The sequence below is a fragment of the Manacus vitellinus genome, unplaced genomic scaffold (genome assembly GCF_001715985.3).
Source record: "Manacus vitellinus isolate BGI_N305 unplaced genomic scaffold, ASM171598v3 scaffold_38_pilon, whole genome shotgun sequence".
Taxonomy (NCBI): domain Eukaryota; kingdom Metazoa; phylum Chordata; class Aves; order Passeriformes; family Pipridae; genus Manacus; species Manacus vitellinus.
The window spans coordinates 5,255,195-5,280,226 of NW_021940526.1; the positions used below are offsets into that span (position 1 = coordinate 5,255,195).

Consider the following 25,032-nt stretch of genomic DNA (forward strand, 5'->3'; position numbering starts at 1 on the left):
CATCTGTGTATTAAACAGTTATTTTGCCAATATTTATCTGCCCATATCCCCGGGCACGAGCAGAGCCAGGGATATCAACCCTAGCTGTTGCATGGGATGAGCTTTGTATCAAAGGGGAAAAAAGGCTCCTCTCCATCTCAGATGCTTTATTTTATTCAACCAGCTCTTTTTCACATTGTTATATCCAGTGAATGTAGCACGGTTGGATTCAGAAGAGAACCTTAAGCGTTATCATAATGCTTAGAAGCAATGGCTTCACACTGTATAATCTATCAAAGGTGTCAGATTTACAAAATGCAGATTTTCTGTCAAATTTGGGCACTATAAGCACTGTATCTTTTCACTAAGGTGCTGACTGCTGTTTTAATGAGGCCCTTTGGTGGCTGTAAAAAACTGAAAGGAGAGGATTATAGGGGTTACCCTTGGTATTGTCTATTTGTCTTACAAATTTCACACTAACTACCAATTACATAGCCATAAACCTTTTGGCTACTTCAAGCTATATGCCATATAACACATAAAAAATACGCTGTGTTAACCTCTCCCATATTATACGAGTAACTACAGCCACTGATGCAAGTAACATATCTAATGAAGCCAATAATGAGCCTCTTTAAAAGTAGTCTTGTTATAGGAATAATATTAGAGCAGTTCAGTTAAAGGCTAAGGTCCATTATGGCACACTTCCTATGTTCTCCAGTCCCAGGTCTGAAAAGATGCTGACATGCTAATTCAGGCTCAAGAAGGGCATTAATCTCACAACCTTCTACTTGTCATGCTTAATGGGACATCCTGCCTAGGTGAAATGAACCTGATGGATTCAGGTAAACATAATTTAATAAGGGGGAAAAAAAATAAAGGAATAGCCAGGGTCTGACATAATGGCAAGGGGAATATTTCTAATTTATTTATATTTCAGGGGAGAGGATTGTTAACATTCAGCTGAGAAGGAAGTAGCGTAAGAAAAGGGCAAATAATGCAGAATTTGTTTAAAAACCAACTGAAATATTAGTGCATTTAAAGGAACATGTTAATTTGTGGGAGGGAGAGATGCACTAATGTGGGGATTGGAGCACTTGAGTGTAAAATAGAGATCTGAAGCTACAGAGTATGATATTTAAAAGGCAAGCATGAATGTCAGTGCATAGCTGTATATCCTCTTTTGGCTCTCATCAATCATAAGTCTAATAAGGCACCTAAAATTATGTCACAAGATACAGAATTGTACCAAGTGCAGCAGTTAAAGCAGCACAGTCTCCACTTGCTGGGTGGGAAATGCAGGACCCGCCTCCCAGACCCCAAAAAGCACAAGGGCTACAAGGAAAACACACCTGGACACGGGATACACAGGCCTGGTGGTCTGTGCTGCTGGAGATACAGACATTTATGGCCATTCCTTGGATTAGCAGGAGATAAAAGTACAAAGTGCAAAAAAAATACTGTCAGCTACTTATGAAAAAAAATTGTTATTTTGATTCATGAATTGCAGTCAGTATCCAAGAAAAACAAAGCATTAGGATGGCCCCATATGAGGTTTAATGATGGACTGTATTAAGTTTTACCCCTAGGAGAGGGTCTTTATTTCCCCAAAATTCCACCCCAAAGTCTAAAGGTTGTCTACATATTTCTGTGCTGCGTGAGAAAGCAGGATGGAATCATCAGACACTCACAGGAAATAAAACTATTGCAGATGCTCCTAGGTGACTGGAGTGAAGAGGGGGCTCTTGAGAAAGCAGAACCTCCCTCACACTTAAGAGCAGGGCTGTTGTCTGCAACCTTTGGGGCTTTTGTAACAAACTACAGCTTCATTCCCCCCATTCCTGTACAGCTCAACTATCACCCGAACATCAAAAGCTCAAGGGAAAAACTGTGCAAGTTCTTTGGCTGTTGTCAGGGATTTTTTTAATTGGAGCCACTGTCAGTGAGCTCGTGTTGCATCACTAAGATAATGATGTTAAGAAACCAGAGAAAATTATGTAAACATCCAAGTGTTATGTTTGTGGAACAAAACTTGCAGTTGTGTCATGTTCCAGAAAGGGAACCAAACCACCTTCCTCCCAACAACAACTCCCTTTGCTATGCTTCCAGTTTCATCTGACAAGCAGAGCCCGAACTGCCCTGGTTTCACTCCACTTAGAAGAAATCAAACCTTAACTTTTAACCAACAAAAAAAAACCAGGTATGGGGAGAGCACTGTTCAACTGGGCCCTTCCAGGCTTGTACACACGGGCGTTAATCTTGTTAAAGCCTCCAAACTCACACTCCAAATAGGCCTTGGTTGCCTCGCTGGCTCCCAATGCACCTTTTGCCCATAAACATCTGGGTATTTTATCTGGGCTGATCTTTGCAGGCAGATCCCTCTGAAGGCACTAATAGCTGTGCTGCCCTGGGGCTCACAGAGCTCTCAGGTGCTGGCCGTGCTGTGCAGGGTGAGGGCTGTGCAGACAAACGGCACCGCCGAGAGCTGCAGGACTGAGCTGGAAGGTACAAAACCTCCCAGAGCTCTCAGGGCACAGATCAGTGCACTTGCCACTAAATTATTTCCCAGGCAGAGGCCAATTACCTGGGAAGGCTGATCTGCTCCTAGAGGCCAGTGCAAAGGGAACTGTAACCCTCTTTGGGGGAGATGCCATGTCCCAAGGAATCAGTGGCAGGGCTCCCGGAGGCGGCAGCGAGAACTGGCTCTCGTGCCAAGGACATTTGAGGGGCAGTTTCCCATCCTGCACAAACCTGTGTCTGCTGAAGGATGGCCCAGAGAAATCAGGGGTTTAGAAGTTCAACAGAATTGTCCAGGTGCTCCCAGCTTGGAAGAGATTTAGAAGTAGAGGCCAGTGATATTGCTGGCTCTGCTGGATCACCTGTCCATACTTATCATGAGACCTCCCCCTCAACTTCGAGAGGAAGAAAAACACTCAACAATATTCCCAGCACTTGGATTTGATGCTTTTGAATGCATTATCTCTCCAACAGTTTTGCAGAATAAATATTTTCCCAGCCTCTTCCCTCAAGTTCCCTGGGTGTTGCCAGGCTACTCCCCTCATTTTTATTATTTTTTTTCACCTCCCCATCCAAATGGGAACCATGTTCTGCTCTACATAAAATCAGCTCTGCAGAGCTGGATAAAATATGTCACCTTAGGCACCTGAATTAATAGTTTGGTTATGTACTCTGTTAAGTCTTTACTATAGATCAGAATAACTGTGCCAGACAGATGATTCTTTAGAGCTAACATTTGAAAAAGGTGCCAATGCCAAGGGCCCTTTGAGATATCACTGAATTATCCAGATTTAAATAAAAGAAACACACCACAAAAACAACCAAAAGGATTTTTTTTTTTTCCTCCTGCAGCTTCCTTCAGTACCACTGCAAATATAATATAGTGGAGAACACTGGCAGGAATAAACACTTGCATGGAGTTGCTAAAGCTGCAATTAATGCTAATGAAGCTATACCTTAAGTGGCAAGGAGCTATAGTATAAATTGGATAAGTAAGAAAAACGATCAGCCATCGTGCTCTCCCCATACAGTACATCAGGGCATTGCCTCTGCAAAGCTCCCTTTACTTTAACCCATTAAACAAAACAATATAAATCTGCAAGCAGGTGTTTCTTGTGGCGGGAGCACTGGAAGTTGTAAGGCAAACAACCTAATTTTAGCTTCTGTGGAGAGTGGGAAGTAAATTTACTGATCAGTGATGCAGCGAGCGCGGGGAGGACACGAGCAGCGGGAGCTTCCAGCAGGATGATGCTATTAAGGCAGGAAGACTTCCCGCGGCTGTTAAGGAAGTAGTGGAAAGCAGGTGATGGAAGTGGGGCTTTGCAGAGCAGCCACGGGCCCACTGTACATGTTAAGTTGTTGTTTTCTGCTCAGCTAAGCAGCAGAGAATTGATATGTTCGCAATGAAGTGCAATGACAATTAAATTGTAACTGACCTACATGTTACCGTCATTATGCTTTCTCTTTTTTACTGCTTTCCCTCTTATTTAATCACACAGTATGGGGTTTTTATTAGGCTGTAATGTTAAAATCTTCATCCATTTAGCCATAAATGTTTGACTGGATATCTATCAGACTTCCCCGCACTATACAAACAAAACCATTTTGCTGAATCATTGTTGACTTGTTTGTGGCCTAATTTAATGAGTGTAATAACTTACATGACTACCCAGTTAACATTTAGGAGCCCAGAAAAGACCTGCTAGCATGCAGCAAGCTACTGTAGATGCTTTCTATTCATATCACTCCTCTTTGCAGTAAATTTTATACAATAATATGCACCTCTTGCAAGGCTGCCTTTGCTTTTACTCAGCCCAGGTTGAGCTCTCCACAGCCAGCCTGCAGTGCCAAAAATCAAGTGCCTCACCTTTCCATGGACTTTCAGCTGAGAATCAGGTAACTGCTTACATAGAAACCAAAATATCAAGCACAAGAAGCCTCTGTACATGTTCACTGCAACCTGCTTGTGTATTATTGAGGAGGAAAACACAAAACCAATTAAAATAATGGATGTAGAAAAATATTTCTGAGTTACTTATAAAACTGTGGAAAACTAAACCTGCTTTGCCAGATCTTCTAACTCAGACTAGGTGAAACAGATGCCGCTGCTGCATCATATCAGGTGTTTGAGCCCAGGCCTGCCTGAGGAAGGTGAGGAGGTCCCTGAGCTCAGGGATTCCACAGCAGCCACATGTTCAGCCATGGGACACTATGGAGGAATTAAACACCGGTTTGAAGCATCTTCATTTTTACTCCATTATCTTGAAAAGAAATCCTTCTTGTCACTACCTACACTCTTACAATTCATCTGACAGCCCTGCAGATCAATTAAGCAACAAACTAAAGTCTCCATATTCATACACCAATTTAACACACAGTTGGCAAGACAGAGGCGTTTTGCTGCTTGTGAGGCTGTAACTCAAAAACCAATACACACAGAGGGTGACAATTTGGGAAGTGCAAACACTGGAATTTTCCATTTTCCACACAAAATAAAAAGTATCATTTCAGCGTGACAAAGGGATGCCACCAGTTCTGTTTTATTGCAGACATCCTTCGTTAGTGGCAATTAATTAAACTGTGCTGTGGAATTGCTAGAGTCTCTACTGGAAAAGTTATGCTGTTCTAGGGAAATTCCAAAGAATGAAAGAGTCTCAGTTGTGCCCAGACACATTCCAACAACTTTCTTTTGTCCACAGGAGAAACGAGCCCCAGAAGGCATCACAACAGATGATGGGATCACTGACTCACCAAGCACAAGCTTGGCCACTCTGTCAAATACTTCATGGACACGATTTTAGTACAAACTTCAACAAATCCAGCAAAGAAACCCCATTAGTGATAGTTATCAAATCAGCCTGTACTACCTTGGCCACTGACAGCATTGCATCTGGAAGCAGAGCCTTCTGAGGACACAACTCGGCCATTCAGCAACAATACACCCACACCAGTATTAAAACAAGGACTCCCCAAGTTCTTCTTTGATCACCTGCATCCCTTGTGGTCAAACAAACCAGAAATATGGCTTTTATAAACTCCCTCTCAATATCAGATTGCACAGTTCAATGAGGTGCTTGTACTTGTCCCAGGACGGGTACAGAATGCTGAAAATTAGGTCCATCACACAGAAAAGTAATAAGCAGAATATTTTTCCAATGCATGTGCTCAAACTGGGAAAAGTCTCTAATATCACTTATTGGCTACAGAGTTTGATGTTTGACTCTGCAGGTTTAAATCTCTGTTAACCACCCAAACTCACCCAGGGCAGGTGCCAAGGTGCCTAAACCTGAAGCAGCAGAAAAGCCACACAGAGAATTCCAGATGCTCCAAGTCACCAAGTCACCCTCTGATCAACCTCTATATCTGAACACAAGGATTTTAAATTTAGGAGAAATGTATGGATTTACCATTTTATACGTATTTTATCTGAATTTCTATGTTTTTATTGAATGTCATGAACTTCCAGTAAAATTTCTTTAAAACACAGATATGAAATAGCCAGTATATGATGATTATTTATATTTTGGTCACTTAGTTTTACCATACAGTTAAGGGATTCGGGGTTTTCAATTTTTTAAGTCTGTAGTATGAAATGCACTTTTTTTAAAATCAAAAATACTGGCCTATGAAAGTCACATAAATGATTTAATTGCAGGAAAGATACCTGAGTTTAATATACAGTTCTATTTGGTTTTGAAAAACCTTTAAAGATCTCAGTAACAGCAAAATGGGTAAATTGTCAGGGAACAGTGTATTTCAAAGCATTTGCAGGGCTGTGATTATTAGTTTTATTTTGAATGGATAACAGCACTCACCATGTGGCCTGGCGAGTCACGCTCAAGATTTCTATTATTGAATCCCACAACCTTAAATATTTGATGTTTTTTTCATTAGTGTTCCTGACTCTCCTTCTATTCTATTTGCAGGATTGGCAAACGGGTCTGCTAGTAAAAAAAAAATCTGAGGGAACAAGGCTCTGACTCTCAACTTTCCTGCTTTTCCTTCCCGCTTTCTTTATTAGCTCCTCGGCGCGCACGGGAAGCTGGACCCGTCTGCGTTGAGCACATTAAAACCTGAGGCATGTTACTGATCCCAACATAATGCTGCCAGCTTGGAATTCCTTATTAAACCCCACTGCCCACACCAACACACCCAAAGGCAAAGGCAGCAGCCCAGTTTGCAGCTCAGGCATCTGAGTCACCAGCAGAACACAGGACAAACCGGAGAAGCAAATCGACACAACTTGCCTTGGAGTGGGCACAGCCCAACAGCAACCAGCATCCTCTTTTCCCTTGGAAAACCACTGGTGACTCCAGATAACTTTCAGGCTACGGCTCAGACAACAGAAAAACAGAACTCCCCAATGCATCATGGAATCCTGCAGGAAATTAAGGTAATATTCATAATCGAATATGGTTTTCTGCAACTTCCTGACCAGAGGATCTGCAAAATCTCCACCAAAAAAGAAATAATCCCACATTATTTTTTTAAAACTTTAGTCACTGCTGTTCATGCCTTGGGTGGAAAACTGTGGCAGACAAACTGGGAGCCACAGTAAGAGCTGGGGAAAAATCTACATGCCCTTATGGTGGATGAAGTTAATCCTCGGGGTTTAGAAAAGGAAAACAGTCTCTGAAATCACACAATCCTGAGACAGAAAGCGAACTCCAAGAGCACTCAAGTCCCTCCCTCACTCCACATTCCCATCATACTGTGCAGAGCCAGGTGATGCCCAATTTAGACATCACACCTTTCTCCTCTCTATGTAAACATGGCTCCAAAATTATCCTTGTGGGTCCCTTGCAACTCAGGATATTCTCTTATTCTAAATCCTTCCTTTGGCAAAGCTTCTCCCCAGCTCTACAAATTTACTCCAATTATTTAATCAGTTTGGTTGAAATTCAAAGTTGTTAGTTGCTACTTAACATTCCTTATAAATGGCATTTATTAGTTTCAGGAAGGAGACTTGCCATTGTTACAGTAATTTAAATTGGTACCACATGGCTACAGCCTCCTGCTAACTGGTGTTCTTGGGGCAAAATCAGGTCTTTAGAGATCTTTAAAAGACACTAGAGATAAGCTAACCAAATTTTAGTCCAGGAAGTGACAATTTATCAAAAACATAATAAATCATGGATGAAATAGTCATTGTAAGCAGCACATAATGTGGTCCATGAAATGACATTTGAGCATCCCTCACTCTGGTCTCATGGAGGTTTGCTGACAGTGCAGGGAAACACTCCATTGATATTTAACAGTCCCCAGCTCCATGGTCCTTTGTGAGACTGGAACTCAATACACTCCAGTCCATTCTCTCACCAGCCCTAAATCAGTCAGCTTGGACATATGATGCTATTCCATTTTCTTTGCTTAATTTTAATGCTGTAGCTGTTTTGATTTCCCAATATTATAAACTTTCAAAGCATCCAGGGAAACTATCTCCTCTCTTCCCAATTCTCCCTGCACTTCTTGGATACACGCACGTGCACACCCTCGTGATAAACCCTGGAGTGCTTCTCCCAGTCCTAAGGAAAATGGAGGTCTCTGCTGGGGATCACCAGGCAGCACCAGCTGTAGAAATTTAACAACTGGAGACTCTTTAACCTTGATGCAGCACAGACAAGAGTACATCAGCACCTCCTATAGGAAAATCGGGAGGAACACCACATATAAAATAACAAAATAAAATAATAGATTCATCTTCCCGCAGCTAAAGATAAATATTAAATAATCCTATCTGCTTCTGGCTGAAAATTAATTTCTTCTAAGGCAAATAGTGTAATACGTATATGCCTTTCAATTCCCATTTGGCAAAAAGCCTATTTTCAGTATGCAGTACATAGACTTTTGGAATACTGGAACTGCATTCATCACAGACACACTTAAACAAATAACATTTCCTTCCTTCGGGTACCAATTCGCTGTGGTCTAGGAAAATATATATCTATTTTACAACATCAGTATTCCCACCAAATCCAGATAGCCAGATTAGAAGCAAAGCTCTTTGTTTAATATTTAATTAGCCCAGAAAACCATTCTGGAGGGGTTATCTCCAGGCATGCAAACTCCTCTGCAAAGCAGGACCGGAGCTGACAGTCTGGCCTTGTATCCCGGTGCACACAACCCTGAGACACGTCTGCATTCCAGGATGAAGCCATCCAGGCAGCACTCCTGATTAATTCATTGCCTGAGAAAGGACAGGAGAGCAAACACAGAGCATCCCAAACCAAGAGTCCGAGCACTGCCTCCCTGACTGGGCTCAGATGTGAACGTCTCCATCTGCCGGGGCCTGTGTCATTCCCGGCTGCCGAGCGCTGGGAACGCGGCTCCCCTGTACTCTAATCGCTCTCTGTTCCTGGGCTGGTGTGCCTGACTTGCCAGGTGAAGTGTTTTGACAGAAAGCCTGACGTGGCATGACATTTTGCAGTCTTGTCAGCTTCCTGGGAATACACATAATTCTCTACCTTCCCAGGGAAACCCTCCTCTCCTGTTTCAGAACAGCATCCAGTTCTCTCTTGCACCATCCTCCATATATCTTTTTTCCCCCACTGCATGATCCAGGTACATTTTATCCTTTCTTGGCTATTAAAACATTCTCTCTCCATGCTTGGAGCCCTCATGAGTATAAATTGCTCACTGCCCAAGGCTGGAGAGCCTGGATATCTTTCCAGACCTATGGTGTGACTCTCAGGGATGATCCTGTGCAGGGTTAAGAATCGGACTGGATGATCCCTGTGGGTCCCTTCCAACTCAGGATATTCCATGACTCGGTGATCCTTGCCCATGCAAGTATATCAATTTACAGATTTACCAGCATATTCCTAATTCTAGACTGTTCTGTGGTCCAGCCTGGGCTCTCACAGGAAGTTTGTAGCACTGAATTTTTACTCTGAAAACTCTGAGATCTCTTCATCTCAGTATCTTACCCAGCACTTATTTGGCAGTATCCAAATGAGCTGCTCTGCTGCAGGATGCACAGATAAGATATTAGACCCAGCTACCATGGTGATTGATGTTCTAAAAATATCCAAGTCAGCTGTACTGACAGATGGGTTAAATATATGGCTGCACTATACCTGGATCACAATCTGTTAGGATGAGGATGCAGATAAGGACCAGCGAGTGTAATTCAGTTCGGAAAGTTTAAAAAAAAAAAAAGGTAAGTTTAAACCCAACATTATGAAACTCTATTGGTCTCATATGTTAAAAAAGGCTTTTCATTTTGTAATTCTGGTCTGGCAACTCTATCTGGTGCCATTATGCACACAAGGAGATGACAAATATGTAGATTGCAGTGGTAAGGAGAAGGAATCCAGTTCTTAGCAAACTCAACATGACAGAAAGCATTTGTTGCTGCTGCTGAAATTTGTGTATCTAAGCATTCTGTGAAGTCTAATGTGATCTTAGGCTGCCTGCTGCCTTGGAAACTAGTGGTCAGATACTCTCGGCAGTGGGCATAACCAGCTAGAACATTTTGATTAGATGAAATTTCATGGAACCAAAATATTTCACACACTGGTTTCACTGAATTTCTGTCAAGGACTGAGAAAGAGAAAGCACTCCTTGAAAATAATCCTGGTGGTTTGGGCACTGGGATGCTGAGCTCTAGACTCCAAGCCCTGTTGGACCAAGCCATCTGGAATTAAACCAATTGCACTTGAAGCCAACGACAGGCCAGTCAAGCTGCTAACAAAGAACAAAGTCAAAAGATGTAACTTTCAGATATAAAAGAGAGAGAAAAAAAAAAAAACAAGCACATGCTTATTTTCCATATTGTTTGACTGTCTTCATTGCAACCCCAAAGCCTTGAGAGTTCCAGTAAAATTTGTCCATTTGCCCAGAAGCAAAGCACTTGGATTACAAAAGAGCAGTTCAGACAAAGGTTGCTTTACAAAGGATCTAAAATTTACTAAAAACTCAGGTAATGAGGGTTTCACTTCCTCATGAGCTCGCTTTGGAGAAACAGAAATTAATTTTCCTCAGATACAACTTCCAGGTTACCAGGCTGAACAAAGAGCACTGTTACTGTGGGCTCAGTAGACTCAAGTCAGCCAGGAGAAAATGTATTGGTATCCTCAGAAGTGTTTCCTCCTGCCCCAACCTCTGCAGCACCAGGACTGGAGTTCAGAAAGCAAATATTGCCACATATGGCTCTCCTCCAGCCAGCAACTGAGTCCAATCAAAGCTGTGGGCTTTCTACACAGCCTACAAACCCAGAGGAACATTGACAGGCCTGGAAAGGCATCCAGCTCTTGGCAGGCACTGTGATCACAGAGAAGGGCCCATCTGCAAAGTGGCACCCACAGCAGCTCCCTCATCCCGGTCCCACAGCCAGGATCCCGCCAACAGGGCACCCTGGAATTGCCATGGCAGGATCCTGCAAATGGCCTCTGACTCCCCATTAAATTAATGCTCCTTATTAAAGGCATCTTTCCAATCACTCACATTTCTTCGCATCCACACACGAACATTCCCGAGATTTCCCAAGGTCAGCTGTGCATGTGGATGCCTCTTTCCCATATTCCAAACCCCTGAAATGACAACTCCTCCTCCTGTCTTTGGGCTAAGGGTAAAGCTGCCCTTTGAAAGCACCAGGTGGGTCATGCTCCCCAAGAACAGCCATTACCAGGCACTCCCAGGATGTTGATTCCAGCATATTTGTATGGAAATCACCCTTGTGGTGCCACTCTGCTCCTTATAAATCATTTCAATATCAGGCTCATAAACCCAAGTGATTGTAGAGCACAAATAAATGCAGGTGCACCCCTGCAAACGTGCACCAAGAACTGCTGCTGGACTGTTCTCCGAGGGCCACCACGGGCACAGGGGAGGGTTCCCACCCACTCCTCCTTTTTCAGCCATCCTGTTTTTTACAATTTCAAATTTAATACTTTTCCTAATATATTATGCTGTTACCTCCCCTGTATTTAAACTGTACTTAAAAGCATGCTAAGAACTGGTAATTCTTTAATGGTTGTTCACTTACAAGCGATTGTGGGTCATTACACAATCATTTAAAGGGCATTAATGAGAACCATTTAATGGTTTTAGTAGAATATCATTGTAAGGGACAGGGGAAAAGTTACTGGCTGTAAATTTTTATGACCATTTCTTACAAAACGTATTACTTTAAAGATTTATGTATGTAACAATGAGTACAATAAAAGCCATGCTAAAAATAATTTGAAATCAAAGTAATGCATATAGATAAGGCCCCACTTGCTGCAGTTTTCCATGCAGACAGGAGGATTTTCTTTCTTTTTCTTCCAGAAACCTCACACCTTGCAGTGCAGCTTCAGATCTCCTTTATGAAAAGTCAGAGCATTAAAAAAAAAAAAAAGAAAAAGCTCAAGTCTACATTTTAACAAGGCATAAATTGTCCTTTACGGTCCATATTTTATTTTTACTTTTCACTCGTTGTTTTGCATAAGAAGTCAGTATTTTCTCACTTTTTCCTCAGACATGGCACAATAAGACAGCTTTTAAGCAGAATGTAAGGAGAATTACTTTTATAAGGCACCCTGAACTGTACATTTGGCTGGTTTTTTACAACTGGAAAATAAAGGAGAACTCTGCACACCAAAATTAAAAGGTTGGCTATTTCCCCACAGGGAAATTCTTTATTACTATACTAGACCACAGCATACCTTCAAAACTACAGAAACTTATTTTGAAAACTATTCATATGGACGCATTAACCTTATTAAAGTGCTTTAATAACACAACAGTCATCATATTATGCCTGGTTTTGTCCATTTGTGACTCACATGGAATATATAATGAGGAAGACAATGCCCTTTTTCCCCAGTATTCTTGCATAAGTAGGAGAATATTTCTAATTAAAAGGCAGAGTTAGTACAGCACATGAATTGAACTCAACCATATCTCTAGAAATGCTGATATTTTTACTGTTTGCATTAAGTAAGGACTGTATTTCTCTCTGAATCTGACCCAGTACCCATTACCAATAAGATTAAGATTTAAGATAACTTGGTCAAAAGATGGTGAATTATAACTTTTAATTAAAACGTAGAAAATAGTTTCTTTAAAATAAACATGGTAATACTTTCGAGAGCATTAATTTTTTATGTAACGAACAACAAAACCAACCTGAATATTTTAAAGGGTGACACTGCAGAGCCCAGGAAAAGGGGATTTTTCAAAACTTCTCGAAGCAACAAACACAAGCAACGCAGCTCGTGTGTCTTTGGAAGCAGTGCTGTTCTTTCATGGTGTGAGCCTTCCACCAGCTCTCCAAAATGCAGTTTAAATTCTAACTGAGATGACAGCGATATCAGGCTGACTTATGTTTTCTTCACTTGCTATTTTACTGTTTGGTTCCCATTTTGAAATGCTTGAAGAAATTCAGGAGCTGGGCTGCTCTGATTTGCTTCTATGTTTGGGACTGTGTAGAAATGTTAGTAATGATTAATATCATGTCAAATGGGGGCTGTCTCATCTTTACTACAGATAAACATTCCATTGGCTTCCCAGGAATATCTTATTGCTGTGCTTGTAGCTCAGTCACCACAATTCTGCTTAATACAAGAGCAGAACGGAACTGATTTTATTTAAATTGTAAAACACTGGGAGGGAAATGAAGGGTCTGTGCAAGCTGGGAACTCAACTCTTAAGACAGATGAGAGGAATCCAGTCCAACTCCAATGCAATTCCTCAAGCCATTTCCCTGGATGAAGCACAAGATGCATCTCCTCATCCCAAGCCCTGAACTGCCACATGATTCTGTCTCTTGAACTCTAGGGAGCAAGAAGCATCACCCAGGCCTGACCACAGAACAGGGACTAATGGCACTGGGATGAGATCAAATCCACCTTTACCTGCAACCTGAACTGGGAGTTAAAACCTGAATTTCTGGAAACAAAAGGGCAACACACTAAAATCAGTGGACCACTTCATTCCCTGGTTTTGTGATCCTGCTCATTACTGGCACTTTTCAACTCTCCCCCATCTTATTTTTCACTGGATATTAATCACTGCTAACTATATTTTCCCATGCCAATTCTTCACCTCATCAGAAAACAGCACCTGCACTCAGAGCACAGAATTAGGAGATTCATAAAAATCAAGGAATGAAATGGCACATTGGTTTAGTGTGTCAGTGTTTCACCTCCAGGAATACAGGACTGTGAAAGAGGAAAGGAGAGAGAAAAAAACATGGTAAAGAGAACAAGAAGCAGAAATTTAAATAAAGAGAATAACAGGGACACAGACAGAAAGGATAGGAGAAGAGGATGAAGACACAACTAACCTAACTGAAAAAGGAACAGGCAAAAGTTGGGTGGATGAAATATTAATTACATGAAAATATTTTCTTTATGCACCTGCACACATTTCCATGTGCTACAGCCCACGCTAAAATAAAGAGAAAGGTGAAGGCAAAGCACTGAAATTGTTCCCTTTTTTCCTATAGCTCCACTAAGAAAAAAAAGAAAAAGAGGAAATTGAATGCCATAAATATATTCAAACAATAAAATTTTGATTTACAGGAAGAAAAGCAAATAAATTGTGAGTAATGATTTGAGGTTGTAGAGGTCTCCAAACACTACATGATTTTTATTTGTCATGTGTGTTGCAGTATTTAGACTCACTGAAGTATATTCAGAACACAGATTCTGCCTAGTTTTTGAAGGTATTTTGTTTGGTTTGAGCTTTTTCCCCTCTTCTTAATCAAATGGGCTGCACAGGCACCTTTGTAGTTACAACACTGTGAGTCCAACAATCACAAGACAATGTGGTTTGTTGCAGTCATTGACTTCACACACACACACAGAAGTGACTCTTCTTCAGAGCTTTTGGAATTTTAGTCATGTTTCCTGATGATCCTTTGGCTACACTTAAAAATAGAGACAAATATCTCTACAACTGACCCCATGGTGGGCAGTGTCCTAAAGCTGTTATGCCATGGAATGCAGTCAAAAGGAGAAGATGCTTATGCATAAAATGCACTTTGCCTTAAAATTATCTTAGTCCAGTGGGAAACCTCCTACTGTTCCTATATGTATACAGACACACACCTTGTCCCTAAAATTATTTCAAATAGCCATTCTATCCAAGGAAGATGTCTACAGCTGAGTTTCCTCTTCTGCTTTTGCAGAAACAGTTAACTGAGAACGGATGGAAAAAAAAAAAGGTATGGAATTCAAAGATAATTAATTTACTATATATTTCCAAGGTATCAAACTTTAAAACACCTGTGAGTATCTGCTATTTTCAGCTTTCAGTCAAAGTAGCTGCCAATACCCACAGCACAAAAACTGAGGAGTAATTGCACAGATGCTGGGAAAGTCAGAGGGACATTCAAGGTAGTGTCAGTCAGTTTGGCTCCACTAGTCTGATCCATGACATTTTAAATGCAGATATGGCCAGTGTCCTGGAAAAAATGATTTGGGATACATCACAGAATAGCTTAGGTTGGAAGGGACCTGAAAGACCATCCAGTAAGGCTCTGGCACAGGCTGCCCAGAGAAGCTGTGGCTGCCCCATCCCTGGAAGTGTCCAGGGCCATGCTGGACAGGGCTCAGAGCTACCTGGGATCCTGGGATAGTGAAAGGTGTCCCTGCCCATGGCAGGGGTGTGGAACCAGGTGATCTCTTCCAACCCAAGCCATCCTGTGATTTATGGCATCGCTCCTCTTTCCCATGCTATCAGCAGCCATTGCTGATATATTGCTCTGAAGTTCTGGTATAATATCTCTGCACAATAAAATAGTCCATTTTGACCTGTGTGTGGATAATTTCATCACCCTGACACCTCAGCTTTCTCTCTGCATTCTTCTGCCCACCACACCTCTGGGTACCTTCAAGGAGAAGTACTAAAGAACGCTCTGACAGTAACATTTGGGTTTGTGACTGGGGCACACGAGCAGTTGCTCTGTGAATCACTGGCACAGCCCTGTAATCTCCACTGGAAGATGCAACCATGGTAGAACTGGTGTGTTAAATCATTTTGTTATGAATCTAGGAGCACATTTGTAAGTTATTATACAACCAGTGCATTCTATGAAACAAGCTGGGAAGCCCAAACTTCCCAGCTTCAATCCCTGCCCGAGCCTAGTGAGTCCCTGAAGGATTTACCTCTTTGCTTTTGATTCCGTGTGTCACTGGAGAATAACAGCACTTACCTACTTCACAGCAAGGCTCTTGTGAGAGCTAATTAATGTTTGTTGCACAACACTTTGAATTTGTAAAATGTCATTTAAGTGATAAGTATTATTGCCATTATCATCAGCGCTGTCCTGGGTACCACAGACACACGAAGGCGGCTGCTCTAAGAGCTACTTAATACATTAAGGACAAGGAGCAAAGTGGAAAAAGTATCAAATCCTTTTCATTTTCTTAAGAACAACAAGTGCTTAAAAAAAAAAAAAGTGGTTGACAACATCTGCTTGTTTTGAAGATTTCTGTTTTAGGGTCTGTTCTCTGCCACACTCACTCTGACTCGTCCCCCAGGTAGCTGCTCCAACTGGTTGTCAGTGGGAGCATGGTGTGATGGCAGCAGAACCCACCACACTGGGAGCTGCCTGGAACAGAGATGCTGCATAGGTGCAGTTTAATAAGTGTATTTTTCCCCAGCTTCCCTTCCTGTGGAACCTCATCTCCCTTTTTAATTTCGTTTTCCCCTTTCCAGACAGCAGAGGTAAGGTCAGCAGCCAGTGATGTAATAAACTAGTTAGGAAAGTGCTGCAAAGTGCACCACATGAGATAATAACTATATTTAGCTATAAAATTTCAACGTGGATTATATTTTGAAAGTCTATTTATATAACTCCTTTTGTGGATAAATTAAAAACTATTTTAAGTATTCAAACCAGTGGGGGTAAAAAAAAAAAAAAAGGCTTAAATTATGTCCAAAAGGTAAGGACATGATTCAGTACATGAGGAGAGAGACCCTGGAGGTTTATCCCCTTTCAAAAGGCAGGGATTTCTAGAAAAATCCATTAGTTTCAACCCTTGGACAGATGCACATCCAGTTTGGACCCTGTACCCTACCATCTCAGCTCACCCTGAAAATCTGAAACTGCAGCACGAAGGATTGTGGTTCTCTGGCACTTTTCTCCTCATTAACCTGAGGTTCTGTGGAACCAACTCCAATCAGGAAGATATTTACATCCAGATCAATGGGAAATGAGACTCCCCAACACAGACTGTCCTGCACAATATTTTAGTGTCCCAAACCTATTAAGAGCTATGAGATTTATACCATGAAGTTCATGCACCATGCTATAATTTACACCTAAAAGTTGTCTTGCAGCTGCTTCCCCTTGGCCTGTTCTTCCATTACATCCAAATTAATAAAGTCTATAACCTGTGTGTTCCTATGCTAAAGATAATGAAGGAATGAGGGGTGGGTGGGAAGGAAATAATGACAACAATGACAAAATCAACACTAAATGATAATATTTCTCAACTGCTGTGACTGTCTGAAAAATTTTGGCTTAATGCATCTATGATATTGTGTGTTAAAAACAAAACACTTGTGTTTTTCTTATTTTTGACTTCTCAAATCAGTGCCTCAGCAAGGCACCACCATATGCAAACTACACAGAGCCCCAATTAGGATCTTCTCTGTTAAACCCTCAGTGATACTGCAAAGCACAGACAAAAGTGTAACTAAATAAATAGATACCATCATATAAATCACAGAGATTAACCTCAAGCTTGTGAAAATAACCCTTGTAAATATAAAGTGAAGGTCATCAGACACCCAGCACACAGGGCTGACAACAGTGGGACATAGGCAGACTGGGCTGGGCTGCCACCCCATGAGCTGAATTCATATCTCCTGCCAATATATGGAATTTTCCTTCTGAGTAATAAACTACTCAACGGGAAGGAAGAATCCAGAAACACAAAGTGCATCATGGAATGCAAATTCCTGAGGGAAACCACCTGAGGCAGGTGCAAAAGCTGCTGCTGCACGTCCTCCCTCCCCTTCAGAAGGGGGTAATAAAAAGCTGGAATGGACAAAGAGTTGGTGTGTACAAGCCAGAATACCAAAAACCAAGCAGGAGCAAGAACAGCAGTTGTAGGAAGGGCTGAGGGATGTGTTAAACCCACAGTGCCTTCAGAGAAACGGCCTCATCCCCTCTAGTAACAAGTGCAGCAGCCCCAGCCTTTATTTACTATGTATGCACATATCTTTGACCTATATTTTGAAAACCATTAGGAATCCAGAATATGGACAAACAAAAATAAGGAGAGAGGTTTTTTGTTATTGTTGGGTTTTTCCTCTTCTCTTTTGTGCTAAATAGCACAGCCTCAAGCCATTCCTTACAGTTGCAAACATGTTCAAATGAGGCCTTCAAAGGCTGGAGGCTGAACTCTCCCGGGTGGACTCTCTTGTAATCATTAGGCTAAGCAGAAAACACAAAACTGCTGTAAACAACAAACTTATAAAAGAGAATGTTAAATATCATGCCACCAAGTCAACAGGAAACTGAAGCTCTCTGATACACAAGTCATGGTCACGAGGCACACTGTGCTCACATCAAAATGTAACTTGGTTTTCTTCTGTTTATTTTTCTTCTCTGCTTATTACTTTGTGTGAGAATGAAAGGCAGTAGGGGGAGAGAAGCAAGACAACAGACAGTCGTGGTAACAACAACACTTTCAACTGACTTTGGCTCTCCTAACAGCATCAGGAAGACAAAGAACATCATACACTGCGAGTTTATTAAGTAAAAAAGGAGGTGAGAACTCCCAAAGAAAGCACAATCCAGAAACAGCAGATTCTGTATTGAACAGTCACTGATTTACCTTTAAAGACGGAGCTTTTTCACGTGATAAAGACCCTGGAGAACACAGCCCTTTAGCAGACAATAATTAGGTGCCTGCCTACACATCCTTTCCAAGTTGATCTTGGATCAACTCCTCACTTTTGCCCCAGAAGTGTGAAATTTGCTGCAGATGCCACTGTGCACCTCAGCTGCTTCATGAAACCAACTGAGGAATCTCTTCTGGAACTAAGGAACAACTTGATTTTGGTGACTTGTAATACCAAAACTAAGGGTTGTGTGACCAAAATAAAGGCAAAAGAATTGTGCACTACCACCTCTATCAGATGTACAGTGATTCACATCAGAGTTCTTTCCCAGTGACAAAAAAACCAAAGTACATTCAATGACAAAAGTTCTCAAAAGAAAGCCCACAATTCACAGAACATGCTGCATTTCAACTTTCTAATGTCTTCAGCTAAGAACATCTTAAATTCCTTAAGTTAACAGCAGAAATACATTCACTTAAAAGCAAACATGCAATTAGAATAATAAACTTGCTGCTTGCAAAAATGTTGCCTTATAAACAGGATATTTACTGAAAGCAGTTGTGTTCCAACTATAACACTTACCTTCACAATTGTGTTCTCTCAATAATGAGTTGGGGCTTCAAGAGCTTCCACACTTTGTTGCACCCAGGTATGGTAGTTATGGTTTCTCAGGCAAACTGCACTTAACCTGTGAAAAACAAAATAAACTTTCAATTCATGTACTGCCTGGCAGAAAAACAGAAACTCATGGCTAAAAGGACTTTGATGAATTAAATTTTCACTACAGGTGTCACTTTTTGGCGAGCTGCCTGTGCTGTTTGAGTTCTCTGGGTATTCCTCCTCAGCACACTCACTAATATCATTTAATGCTGATCTAATTCACTTGGCAGTGCCCCCCATGGCTTTGGCTGCAATAAGTACTTCTAACATTTACAGGCCCCCGTTCCCAACCACTAATCCAAGTGGAAGCAGCTGTTCTGCTGCCTCAGTGTGGAGCTCTGGTTGGCACCTTGGCCACAGCTGTAGCATGTCTGTGCAGCTCATGGAAAACACCAAAATACCAAAATAGTTCAAACCAACAAGGTTCTGATTTGTGCCATGACTCCTGTGTCATGTAAGAAGTACTTCCCTTTGTTCAATTCACTTACTGCATCTGTTGTATCATGCATCTAGTTTAAAAATTAATAATTTCTTGGTAAAAGTTACAGTATTTCAGTTTCCCACCTTATCTCCAAGGTTTCTCTGAGTCTGAGGAAGCAACAGAATTCCACCTTCCCCCCTTGCCACAAACATCAGGCTTCAGAAAGTAAAATAATAGGCAGAGCTCCACCCTTACACTCAACAAAGATCATTTGGGGAGTGAAGTTCCTGGTATTTATCAGATCTTCCAACACAAACCATAAGCTCCAGGTACAACCTGCCTTTCCACAGAAAAACACCCAGTCACTGGGATATGGGAGTCACTGTGGCCATGGTAATCCAAATATACTGCCTTAAAACTGCAAATGCAAGAAGGTGTTCATAACACTTGAATCTTTAAGGTGAAAGGTTGTCTTTATTTTTTTTCCTCCTAATTTTTTACTTTCACAGAAGTGGGTTTAGGCTCATTTTGAAAGGAATCTGCTCTCCAACCATCAGTTGTTGTGGAGCTGTTCCAGGAATCCAACAGATGTGATGGAGGGACTGCTCCAAGCATCCACACCCACCAGATCCAAGATCCCTTTCCCACGTTCCCACCTCAGTTTCAGCCACAAATGAACCTCTGGCCATGGAAAGAGGAGGAGGCCCCACAGGGCCACGGCCTTAAAGGGAACAGTTAAAACCAAACCTCAGCTTAAGCGTTTTGTTGGATCAATTCCAAATCAAGTCCCAATTCTTTGTGTTTTGACAGTTTTGTAACGTAAAATAGAACACACAGACAGTAGAAACACAATCAAAGTCTTTGCTACTTGAGCCTCTGGAAGTCTCTCCTATTTATAAATAGCAAAAACGTATGTTTATGTAAAGGGAAACACTGATTTACTAGAACTGATTGCTTCACAGTCTAATTACTTTTCAACTGGCTGTTCCAAATTAAGATGTCATTGATGGCTTTTGGTGATATATTTCATTTTAAGCAAATTTATTCTATAATAGAGCACATCATAATGGAAAGCAGAGTTTCCACTCTTCCCTCCTCTTTGTAGCCTGATATCTTGACAAGTAAATTAAATTTAGCAGTTAAAATGCTTCCATTAGTAATTTTATTAAGTTAATTAAGGAATCTCTCTTTCTGAATTTTAACTACATTCATTTCAGCACAACCTTGATTTTCTTTTTTTTTTTTTTTTTAAATTCCATACATTTTGTAACCATGATGGTTTCTAGGACAAACAACTGCCTATAGAGCATTCCTAAGACTATGACAAACTCAAATAAGAAAAAAGCCAGAAATTTTAAAATAACAAAACCTCGTTTTTTTCATTTAAATTATTTTGCTCTACAAATAAACCAAGACTCTCCTACTCAAATCTAGGGACTATGCAACTCCAAAATCTACAAATCACAGCAGAAATTACACATCTAGAACATTTCTGCTCTAGAAAACAGGTCACGATGTGTAAATCAGTGTCAATAAAATGAGAATTAGCTGAACCCTCACCTATTGCTTAAGCCAAATTCATAACTCCTGGTTCATGGAAACTCTGCATTTCATAAATAATGCCTTAACTTTCATTTACCTTTTTCATCTTTCAACACAAAAGGGACAAATAGAACCAAATATTATGAGAGCAACTGTTCCCTTTTATATCCCTCCTCCCTGAATCATGGGACTATGAGAAATTCCCCGAGATTTTCAATTGCCTCCAAAGCAAAGAATTCTGGGTAGTTTATATCCGAACTAAATTCATATATTGTAAACATGAGCTAATAAAGTGCTTTATTTTTTCAGTCACCAGCACTGCAATGTGCAGAAAACCTCTAATAGTAAAAAAAAAAAATAATCTAATTTATCTTCTCACCTAAAGGAAGGGGATTTTTCAATAAACAGTCAAACATTAATTTGCCCCAGGACTGGGGCCGGACTAATGATAATGTCCACTTGACATTCCATGGTCTGCTGAAAAGAAACGTCTCCAAGAAGTAAAATACGATTATTTAAACCCAAACACTAAGCACAAGGAAGGCTGACACTGATTGTGTATGACAAGGCCACCCAGGGGCACAGCTCAGCACGGGCACATTAACATGTACAGATGTAACAGTGCTCCCTATCACAGCCAAACATGCACCAGGCTAAGGGATAAACAACTGGGAAGGGGGAATTATTTACTGTACCAAAGATCCGCTGATACAGGTTTGGGGGGGAAAAAACGGCAATATTAAAATGGGGATAAATGCTACAGAGTTCATTGATCCCACCTGATCTTAACAGAGGGCAGAGAACCCCTGTAGCCAGGCCCTGAGGACTGGAAAAGCTTGGGAGAAGGATGGCTGGAAGTAGAGGGGAGAAAAACCACATAGAAGAAGTAACTGTATAAGGATCTCACATTAAATTAACTTTTTGACAGTGAACTACTTGGATTTTTTTCTTTCCTAGAGAACTGACCAACCTCCCTCACAGGAGCTTTCCAGCATGCACAGGACAAGACAGGCAAGAAGGGCCAAGGATGAGGTAAAATTAGTAGTCTAAATTACACAGATCACCTCTAATTACATCATAGTTGGGCTGCAAATAAAAGCAGTGATAAAACAGACTATTTAAAATGATGTTCATGTTGTACTGGTGGAGAACTGCCTATGGAGATGTTGATCCCATTCCACCATGCAGTTCCAAATGCACCAGGTGCCTTTTGCCAAGTGTTTTGGCTGAAAGATGGGAGTGAGGTCAAAACGTGGCAGAATTTCTCTACAAACAAGAGCAAACAGAGACTGTGGGGTTTTTTTATTTTTCATTAGTAATGGTCAGATGACTCGGGAGGAAACTTTTCCCAGCATAAATGATATTTTGTTATAAAAGTTGTACCTCACAATTTATTTTTGCAGAAACAGAAAAGCCTCAGACAAATTCTCCAAAGAGAAAAAAAAGTTCATCAATTTGAATAAAAATGTGTTGTTTCATTTTTATAAATCAAAACATTTGGGGGGGGTCCTCCTGTAACTAATGACATTCTGCATTTAGAGCAAGATTTCAGGTATAGAATAAAAAACTAATCAAGCTTGAAAACACATGAAGTCTTTAAATCTGTTTTTCCTATATCAAGCACAATTAATCAATCATTCTTGATATATCATTGGAGTTAAAGAAAAGCAGTAAAGGAAAAGTTTGTGGAATGGATAAACTCTGCAAGAATCTTCTTTTTTATTATAATATTTCTAATATTTGGACACACATACAAGTTTGTAGAACCAGCCAATCTCCTCTTCCCCAACACTTTAACTAATTACTCACTGAATCTTAAAATTGGGTTGATTTAAAAGTAAGACTTATCAAGATATGATACACAAGTTCTCGATTCATTCGGCCTGAAGCTTAAACACTGTTTTTACAGGTAGAAAAATAAAAGAGAAAAAAAAAAAAAAAGAAAAAAGAGGCATAAATAGTCTCCACAAAGGGATTTTAGAAGCAGACTAGACTAATTTCAGTACATTCACTACCGCATTTTTTTAGGAATATTCTGTACCACCATTTTAAGCAGTGAGTAAAGCTTCCAGAACTGATGTTATGGGCACAGAGAGTTTTGTGGGGAAAAGATAACACATGAAAAACAAACAAACAAACAAACAAAAACAAACGAAAAACCAAAACAAAACCACAACAAACCCCCTCAACCTAAAACAAGCATAAGGCTGATTTCCTCAATTTTAATCATATTTTTTACTTTATGGTAGCTCACCATACCTTTGTAAAACAGTAAGGGACAGTATGCAATAAGTTAAAGTCAATGTCCCCTCAGGCTTCTAAGGCCTGTGAGAGGACACTAAACTACAAATGGAGGGATCCAGATTTTCACTGTGTGGGGAACAGCCAAACATTATCTCCACCAGGAGGAAAAAGCCAGGCTGTGCCAGCAGTTTCTCAGGTTACACATCTCAGGCTCTCACATTTGTATTTTCAAGGCCTGGGCCCAACAAAATGGCGCCTGGGCCCAACAAAATGGCGCCTGGGCCCAACAAAATGGCGCCTGGGCCCAACAAAATGGCGCCTGGGCCCAACAAAATGGCGCCTGGGCCCAACAAAATGGCGCCTGGGCCTGACAGGGCCTCTCCTTCCCCCTGCAGCCCCCCACAGGTGTCACCTATTAAGTGATGTTGAGAACAACTGAAAAGCTCCTGCCAGGATTGTATTTGCTTTCCATAAATCCAGGGATTAAAGATTATGTGAACAAATAAAACAGTCTCCATTCTAACTTCCCCACTACAAAGGAGGAGGCTACTTGCAAAACCACAGCAACAAAGCTGGAAAGGATCAGGAGAGGTCAGAGAGTCCATCCCTGGGCTCTGAAAACAGGTTCAGGTGTATCTGCATGAGTTTTAAACAGGTGTTTCTCCAGCCTGTTATTTAACACCTCTAATTGCAAGGTTACACAGTGCTCTCAGCAGCTCATCTCCATGGTTAGAGAGTTTACATCTGCACTAAAATAATTCTTTTTAAAAAAAATCAACCTTGCTAATAATCAAGTCAATTATTTCTTGTTCAGCACTCCATGAATGGGGAGAAGAACAATTGCCTTGTAACCTTTTATATTTTAAGACTATTCAAGTGCCTCTCACAAACTAATTCCTTCTAAACTAGACACACACCATTATTTTGACCAGGAGATTTTCTCCTTCCAACATACCTTGCTAAGAAGGCCCACAGTTTTCACCTCTGTACTGTATCTTCCATGATTCACCACAGAAGAGACAAAAGAAAGCACCCATTTGCCCCCAGTTTGCAGTCTGAGACTGGGACCAAGTTAGGACTTGCAATCAGTCCTTTCCCCTCTCCTTCTCCACACTCACAACTTGGCAACTTTCTTCCCTAGATTCAATCAGCTATAATCCTAAACAGGATTTCTCTGCTCAGTCCTACAGAACCTCTATAAAACAAGGCACTGCCTTATCTGAAAGCACCATTTAGCATTTTATACAAAAGAAGAACAGAGATGAGCTTAAGTAAGGAATTGTTTTCCAGTTCAAATGCTAAAACACACACACAACTTCTGAAAGCATCAAAAAACAAATTAATATCTGTAGTTGGTTTTGGAAATACAGAACTCCTCCTTAGCATTAAGCTGTCTTTTAATGTCTTAGCAATACATTTTTTCCCTCCATTAAAAATATACATATTTACCACAATGGCTTTTACTGATGTGGCACTTCATTTACAAAGCAAAATACACATACCCAAACCCAGTATAAATCTTTCAAAAACATGCACCACAAAAAATCCTGTAGAACTTCCATATCAGACATAATCTTACCTTTGGAAAAGAGCCTCTGTGTTCTCCACACATGGATCCACTGGTGGCAGACAAGGGATTTTCCCTGACTACAGGTACTCACTCCAAACCAGCTCAAAAAAACTGAGGGGAATCTGAACATCAAATTCAGCCTTCCATACTTTGATTTGTAAAAAAACCGAGGAACAAAACTTTTATAAAGTGATTTTAAATAAATCACAATTGATTACGTGTGCAAACACATCAACTAAACTTAGATGCACATTGAAATAAGTAATCCCAGTTTGGGAAAAGCTGGAAACCCAACTGCACACTGGGCAGCCCAACT

At 40.8% G+C, this 25,032-nt stretch overlaps 1 long non-coding RNA gene across 1 annotated transcript in view; it reads right to left on the minus strand.

Annotated features, from left to right (window-relative positions):
- LOC108640594 overlaps positions 1-23,460 on the minus strand; it is a 217,810-nt gene extending 194,350 nt beyond the window's left edge. Inside the window, exons 1-2 of the long non-coding RNA XR_003915981.1 lie at positions 23,162-23,460; positions 18,862-18,967 (exon numbers count right to left, since the gene is read on the minus strand). This is a non-coding gene — a long non-coding RNA (uncharacterized LOC108640594). The remainder of the gene's footprint in view (positions 1-18,861; positions 18,968-23,161) is intronic.
- Positions 23,461-25,032: the final 1,572 nt, after the last annotated feature.